The following is an 8,713-nucleotide window of genomic DNA, read 5'->3' on the forward strand; positions in this document are numbered from 1 at the left end:
AGCTGATCTCCTGCTACCTGAAGTAGTCTCAGCCTGCTACTTCTCCGCCATCTTGACTCCTCCCTTTCTTTGATTTTCTTTTCAATTGGTTTATATATTTGGCTGCTCCCATGTTAGAGTCATAGATATTTAAAATTGTTAGATCTTCTTGTTGGATAGGACCTTTGAGTATGATCTAGTGTCCTTGCTCATCTCTTATTATAGTCTTTGGCTTACAATTTAATTTGTCTAATACAAGGATTGCCACCCCAGCTTCCTTTCGATGTCCATTAGCATGGTAAATTGTTTTTCACCCCCTCATTTTAAATCTGGAGGTGTTTTTCAGTCTAAAATGAATGTCTTGCAGAGAGCACATCAATACGACTTTTTTTTTTTAATCCATTCATATACCCTGTGTCTTTTGATTGAGGCATTTAGCCCATTTACATTCAGGGTAACTACTGAGAGATATGAATTTATTTCCATTGTATTGCTGTAAGGTGGCTGTTACTGTATACTGTTTCTGTTCTTTTCTGGTCTACTACTTTTAGGCTCCCTCTTTGCTTAAGAACCCTTTCAATATTTCCTGTAGAAATGTTTGGTGTTTTCAAATTCTTTCAGTTTTTGTTTGTCCTGGAAGCTTTTAATCTCTCCTTCTATTTTCAATGATAGCCTAGCTGGACATAGTATTCTTGGCTGCATGTTTTTCTCATTCAGTGCTCTGAATATATCATACCTGTTTTTCTGGCCTCCCAGGTCTCTGTGGATAAATCTGCTGCCAATATAATATTTTTACCATTGTATGTTACAGAGTTTTTGTCCCAGACTCCTTTCAGGATTTTCGTTTTGTCACTAATACTTGTAAGTTTTACTATTAGATGATGGGGTGTGGACCTATTCTAAATGATTTTGAAGGGTGTTCTCTGTACCTCCTGGATTTTGATGTTTGTTCCCTTTGCCATATTAAGGAAATTCCCTATAATAATTCACTCCAATATACCTTCTGCCCCCACCCTTTTCTTCTTCTTCTGGAATCTGAATTATTCTAATCTTGTTTCATTTTATGGTATCACTTATCTCTTGAATTCTCTCCTTGTGCTCCAGTAGTTGTTTGTCTTCCTTTTGCTCAGCTAATTTATTCTCCATCATCTGGTCTTCTATATCACTAATTCTCTCTTCTGCCTCATTTATCCTAGCAGTAAGGCCTCCATTTTTTATAGCACCTCATTAATAGCTTTTTTGATTTCAGCTTGGTTAGATTTTAGTTTGTTGTTTTTTTTTTTTCTCCAGAAAGGGCTTGTATTTCTCCAGATAGGGTTTCTATAATATCTTCCATGCTTTTTTAAAGCCCAGCTAGCACTTTGAGAATCATTATTCTGATCCCTAGATCTGATATATTACCAATATCTGTATTGATTAGGTCCCTAGCCTTCGGTATTGCCTCTTGTTCTTTCTTTTTGTGGTGAGTTTTTCCACCTTGTCATTTTATCCAGATAAGAATATATGAATGAGAGAATAAAATACCAAAAGGGTAGCAAAGACCCAAGAAAAATATGCATTAACCAAATCTGAAGAGACCCCAAATTGTGGGGAGAAGAAAGGGGGTAAAAAGAAGTTCAATATATATATGTATATATATTATGTATATATATATATATATATAGATAGATAGATATAGATGTAGATATAGATATAGATATAGATATATAGGACTGGTGAATATAACAGAGCCACCCACTTGATTTTGGGTGTATTTTGGTCTCTTAGAAGAAACTACCCCCCAAAATTTTAAAGAAAGAAAAACTTATATATGTATGTACAAAAATAACCATAAACATGATGAAGGGATGGAATATGACTGTGAAGATGAAAGTCTTTAAAAAAATTCTAAAAAAGGAGTTGATAAGTTAAGTTGGTTGGGAAAAGAAAGAAAAAGAAAGTGGAGAGAATTTGCTCAGGCTGGAGACTAGAACAAAGCCCTGGCTAGATTTAGGGTATATTCTGATCTATTAGAAGAAGTTGTATCACAAAATGTTTTAGAAGAAAAGACCTTACATGTATACAAAAAGTAAAGTTAGGTACAATAAAGGATAAAATATGACTGTAATAATGAAGGTTCAAAAACTTTTTTTTAAAGAAAGGTATTGTTAAGATGAACTAGTTTAAAAAAAAGTTAAAAGATGAAAGAGGAAATGTTAAAAAAATTAGAAAAAGAAAAAAATTAAATTAAATAATTTAATTAAGTTTGCAAGACTAAAGAATCATGGGGAGAAAGCCATGAATTCCGTGCTTTGCTTTCCCCTCCTCTGGAATTCCACTGCTCTCCTTTATCAGTGAGCTTGCTCTTGGCTGGTTGTTCTTGCTGATCTTCTGGGGGAGGGGACTGTTGTAGAGATTCTTAAGTGTTTTTGCCAGAGGCAGAATTGCACCACCCTTGCCAGTGGCTAGGCTAAGTAATCTGCTAGGGTTACCTCTTGGGAGCTTTGGTTCCCTGAATGCATTCTGTAGAGCTCTGGAGGACCAGAAAGAGAATGGCAGCCTCCCAATCTTCAGCCTGGAGGAGCCGAGAGCTTGGGGCCCCACTCCTCAGTGCACCCTTGGAGAAAAGAACTCAATCACTCCTGTCTCCCTGGTCTCTGGCAACGCTACAGGCTCATCTGGCCTGTGACCAAGAGTTTCTGTGTCTGTCACAAAGCCCCTTTTGGAGTCTCAAAACCCAGCAGATTCCTGCCACTCTGCTCTTCCAGGGGGATCTCCCTGGATCTGCCACTTGTGTGGTCCCTGCACAAAGAAAGTGGTCTGATTGTGCCACAGATCACAGTTTAATGTAATCACGAGCTGAGAGCTCACTCCTCAGCTCTGTCTCTGTAACAGGCTTTCCCACTCTAATACCTGTGAGCTCTACTACACTCAGACAGTGCCGATCCTTCTGTGACCCCATAGGACCTGAGACCACACTGTCCCCATGAGGGCTCCACCCCCACTTAACCTCTGGAGCAATGTCCCTCAGTGAAGCAGACTTAAAAGTTCTGATTTTGTGCTCTGTTGCTCCACCTCTTGCCAGGAGCCAGCCCTTCCCCCCCGCAGTCTATCTTCCTATTGTTTCAGATTCACTTCTCCGCATATCCTGTCTTTCAGAAAGTGGTGGATTTTCTGTTTCTAGAATTGCTGCTCTTCTTCTCTTCGATCTCCTGTTGGATTTGTAGGTGTTCAGAATGGTTTGATAACTATCTAAATGAACTCCTGTGACCTGATGTCATCTCAGTCTGCTACTTCTCCACCATCTTGACTCCTTATTCCCTAAGCTACTCTTTAAAAGATGATAGACAATTCAGGGTAAATTACTGAACTCACCAATGTGAAATAACTCTCAGTCACTGCATAATTACTGAAAAATACCACACTGAATATATGGAGGTGGAATTCATTCTATTCTGGGTTAACCATGGTTGTAGTAGCATTGTAGTATTAAAAGTTGAGTCAGAATTCTCTCTTATTTGATATATTTGATCAATTTGGGATAAAATGTTGTTTCAGCAGACATTATTCTGCTACCACTACCTTTTTTATATCTTTTTTAATACCTTTAAGAAGTTAGATTATCATCAGAGAATTCTGTACTTAAGACTATTCTTTTTGTCAAAGGTAATATAAAGTGTTATCCCCACATTCTTCTCCTTCTCCTCATATTTGAAACATGGCTCTAAGCCATCTTGTTATTCTTTTTATTCATGCTAAAACACACAATGATGTCCATTATTATCATAATCTTAACTCCAAGAGATGTTTGACCTCCCCTGACCTCAACTCTTTCTTTTACTTTTATTCCCTAATCCAAATGCTCTCCTAATATCTTTCAGTACCATCTCAATCACAGGTTTCCTTAACATCACCCTTTCATTGCTAAATAAAGCCAAAGATCTATTCAGAAATTTCAATAAAATGATATTCCAACAATTTTGATTCTCTCTCTTAAATCACCACAGATCTAAATTTGCTTCAATCTCCTCTAGACCTGGTAACAAGATGACTATATATACTTTGAGATCATTCCCAAGATGTCAGTCATTTGCACTCTTGGTAAATCTGTGATTATTAATCTAAATGTCTGATACAGCATTCATTGCTTAATTGGCTTTTTACTGTAGTTTAATTGAACAGTCATCACCATACATTCTAGATACCTATATCATCCCTTCTTCCCATTTCTCTTTCCTTCAGTCTGGAAAGAAATTAAATTATCATTAGTTTTCCCTTTCTCCCAAATGTCACCTGCCTATGTGACTTTTAAAATTCTGTTCCCTTTTCCCATCTCCTCCTTGCAACAACTGACTCTGACTCTAGCCATTTCTGTCTCCTATTTATTACAAACATATCACAATGCCAAGATTATTCCTAGGGGGGACCATTTTCATTCTCTTTCCCTCCCTTCCTCCTTTCCTCCCTCTGCTCCTTCTTCCTCCCTTCTCTCTCTCCTTCTCTCCCTCTATCTCCAACATATCCTATTCTTGAATTTAAGTCTATAAATGGTCATCTAGCTTATCCAGGGCCTCAATCCATTTTAGACTCTCTTTTTTCCTCCCACATGCTACAGTACTAGAAATACACACCACCATCTCAACAACATTCATTAGCTAGAAATTTCACCATCCTCTCTAGGTATTTGCTTGAGAATAATTACCATTAATCAACCCTCTATTACATATAAACAAACTGACTCAAAATTGGCTCAAAATTACAATTGTAACATGTACAAAATTTAAGTCCAAAGTCTATTTTTGAAAGACCTCATTACCATTTACTTTTTTAAACAAAATTTTTATTTTGGAATAATTTTAGATCTATAGAAAATTTGCAAAGGTAGTACAGAGAATTACCATTTACTCTTCACCCGGTTTCCCCTGTTAGCATCTTACATGGCCATGCTTGATTTGTCACAACTAAGAAAATAACACTGGTACATTACTACTAACAAAATTTGAGACATTATCCAGATTTTACTAGTTTTTCAATAATGTTATTTTTCTATTTGAGGATCTCACATCACATTTAGTAATCATGGCTTTAGTTACCATTGGTCACTGACAGTTTTTACTCTTTGTTTACTTTTCTTTATAAGCTTGACAGTTTTGAGGAATACTTATCTAGTATTTTGCAGTATGACCATCAATTTGGCTTTATCTGACCTTTTTCATGGTTAAACTGAGGTTATTTGCTTGGGGAATAAGACCACAGTGATGAAGTGCCATTTTCATCCCATCATATGTGAGGTACACGTGATCAACATGTCTTGTCACTGATAATGTTAGCCTTGATCCCCTGCCTTAAGTAGACATGTGTGCCATCTTTCTCCATTGTATACTTTGTAACCCTTTTTTCTGTATACTATATTCTGGAAATGAATAATTAAGCTAAGCCTTCACTCAAGGAGGTGGAATTAAATTTTACTCTCTGGAAGGAAAGTTATCTACATGAATCATGCATGGGAGATTTTTCTATTCTTTATTAATTCACCTGTGTTTATTTATTCAATGATTTATTTATATCAGTTTGGACTCATGTACACTTATTTTATACTTCAGTTATAATCCAATACTTCATGATTTTTGTTATTTTTAAATAGAAAACTGTGGCTTTAGCCACTGAGAGCCCTTTCAGGTTGGCTCCTGTGTCCCTTTGACATACCTCTACTTTTTTTGGAGCACTTCCTTAATTTATGGCACCTTATAATTATGGTTTATATTTATATAATTATGGTTTAATTAAGGCTTACCTTATATATCCCATGCCCCAGACCTAAGACTGGCCATTTCTCCAAGGATGCCTAACTACGTTTATTAGAGAATAATATTGGAAACCAATATATTGCCTACCATTGCCTTTTCCCTTTCCTCCAATAACCCCTGTCCTTGACTTATCCAACTCCTCATAAGACCAGTACCTTCATGTTGCTTCTACCTTATCCCCATCTCTATCAACTCCATTATAAAAGTGTTCCACTCCCAGTATTAGCCTTAACATAATCAACTGGAGCACTACTTTGCCTAAAAGTAGTAAGAAAAAGCCTTAAAAGGAAAGCAAGAAAGACTAGAAATACAATAACATACTCTTGGCCTAAAGCACAATTTATAACAAAAGAAAAGGATCAGAGTTGAAATAAACAAAAATCCTTTATGGGAGAATATTTACTATTTCATGAAACACCATCTTTCACAAGAAAAAAGCAACAGAAACAAGTTAAACCTGAGCCAACAACTAACACAGACTCCTATTAGGCAGAGTATTCACATGATATAAATATAAAAATTAATTAAGCAGAAAAATCATAGATTTTCACATATTGGTAGAAGTGATTTCAGAATATCTTTGTCAAGCTTTTTTTGTAATCTCCTAAAAGCATAGATATTTTTAAAAGACTAGATGATCGATAATTTGTTGTTTTAAAAAATAATATAACTTACCTTGTATTGTCGGAGATACTGAGTCATGGATTACTAGTTATCCTGACTTCCTTCAAGAGGTGTACCTATTGAACAAGTCTATCAATATATAATCACTATTGATTAATAGAAGAGAAAAAAAAAACTCATCAGGATACTTTTTTTTTTCTTTTCAGCGTAACACTATTCATTGTTATTGCACCACACCCGGTGGTCTCTGCAATGTGTGCCCTCCTTAAAACCCACCACCTGGCTCCCTGAAACCTCCCACCCCCCCTTCAAAATCCTCAGGTTCTTTTTCAGAGTCTATAGTCTCTCATGGTTCACCTCCCCTTCCAATTTCCCTCAACTCCCTTCTCCTCTCCATCTCCCCATGTCCTCCATGTTATTTGTTATGCTCCACAAATAAGTGAAACCATATGATAATTGACTCTCTCTGCTTGACTTATTTCACTCAGCATAAACTCTTCCAGTCCCGTCCATGTTGCTACAAAAGTTGAGTATTCATCCTATCTGATGGAGGCATACTACTCCATAGAGTATATGGACCACAGCTTCCTTATCCATTCGTCCACTGAAGGGCACATTGGTTCTTTCCACAGTTTGGTGACTGTGGCCATTGCTGCTATAAACATTGGGGTACAGATGGCCCTTCTTTTCACTACATCTGTATCTTTGGGGTAAATACCCAGGAGGGCAATTGCAGGGTCATAGGGAAGCTCTATTTTTAATTTCTTGAGGAATCAACACACTGTTCTCTAAATTGGCTGCACCAATGTGCATTCCCACCAACAGTGTAAGAGGGTTCCCCTTTCTCCACATCCTCTCCAACACACGTTGTTTCCTGTCTTGCTAATTTTGGCCATTCTAAGTGGTGTAAGGTGGTATCTCAATGTGGTTTTAATTTGAATCTCCCTGATGGCTAGTGATGATGAACATTTTTTCATGTGTCTGACAGCCATATGTATGTCTTTATTGGAGAAGTGTCTGTTCATATCTTCTGCCCATTTTTGATATGATTATCTGTTTTGTGTGAGTTTAGTTTGAGAAGTTCTTTATAGATCCAGGATATCAACCTTTTGTCTGTACTGTTATTTGCAAATATCTTCTCCCATTCCGTGGGTGCCTCTTTTTTTTTTTTTTACAGAGAGAGATCACAAGCAGGCAGAGAGGGAGGCAGAGAGAGAATGGGGGAAAGCAGGCTCCCCGCTGAGCAGAGAGCCCGATGCGGGGCTCGATCCCAGGACCCTGGAATCATGACCCGAGCCGAAGGCAGAGGCTTTAACCCACTGAGCCACCCAGGCGCCCCCCGTGGGTGTCTCTTTGTTTTGTTGACTGTTTCCTTTGCTGTGCAGAAGCTTTTGATTTTGATGAAGTCCCAAAAGTTCATTTTCACTTTTGTTTCCTTTGCATTAGGAGACATATCTTGAAAGAAGTTGCTGTGGCTGATATCGAAGAGGTTACTGCCTATGTTCTCCTCTAGGATTCTGATGGATTCCTGTCTCACGTTGAAAGCTTTTATCCATTTCAAGTTTATCTTTGTGTATGGTGTAAGAGAATGGTCAAGTTTCATTCTTTTACATATAGCTATCCAATTTTCCCAGCACCATTTATTGAAGAAACTGTCTTTTTTCCATTGTATATTTTTTCCTGCTTTGTCAAAGATTATTTGACCATAGAGTTGAGGGTCCATATCTGGCTCTCTACTCTGTTCCACTGGTCTATGTGTCTGTTTTTATGCCAGTACCATGCTGTCTTGGTGATCACAGCTTTGTAGTAAAGCTTGAAGTCAGGCAACATGATTCCCCCAGTTTTATTTTTGTTTTTCAACATTTCCTTAGTAATTAGGGGTCTCTTCTGATTCCATACAAATTTTAGGATTATTTGCTCCAGCTCTTTGAAAAATACCGTTGGAATTTTGATGGAAATGGCATTAAAAGTATAGATTGCTCTAGGCAGTATAGACATTTTAACAATGTTTATTCTTCCGATCCAAGAGCATGGATTGGTCTTCCATCTTTTTGTGTCTTCTTCAATTTCTTTCATGAGTGTTCTGTAGTTCCTTGAGTACAGATCCTTTACCACTTTGGTTAGGTTTATTCCCAGGTATCTTATGGTTCTTGATGCTATAGTAAATGGAATCAATTCTCTAATTTCCCTTTCTGTATTTTCATTGTTAGTGTATAAGAAAACAGCTGATTTCTGTACATTGACTTTGTATCCTGCCACGTTACTGAATTGCTTTGAAAGTTCTAGTAGTTTGGGGGTGGAGTCTTTTGGGTTTTCCATATAAA

This window comes from Enhydra lutris, unplaced genomic scaffold (assembly GCF_002288905.1).
Source record: "Enhydra lutris kenyoni isolate GAN:26980312 unplaced genomic scaffold, ASM228890v2 scaffoldscaffold67, whole genome shotgun sequence".
NCBI lineage: Eukaryota > Metazoa > Chordata > Mammalia > Carnivora > Mustelidae > Enhydra > Enhydra lutris.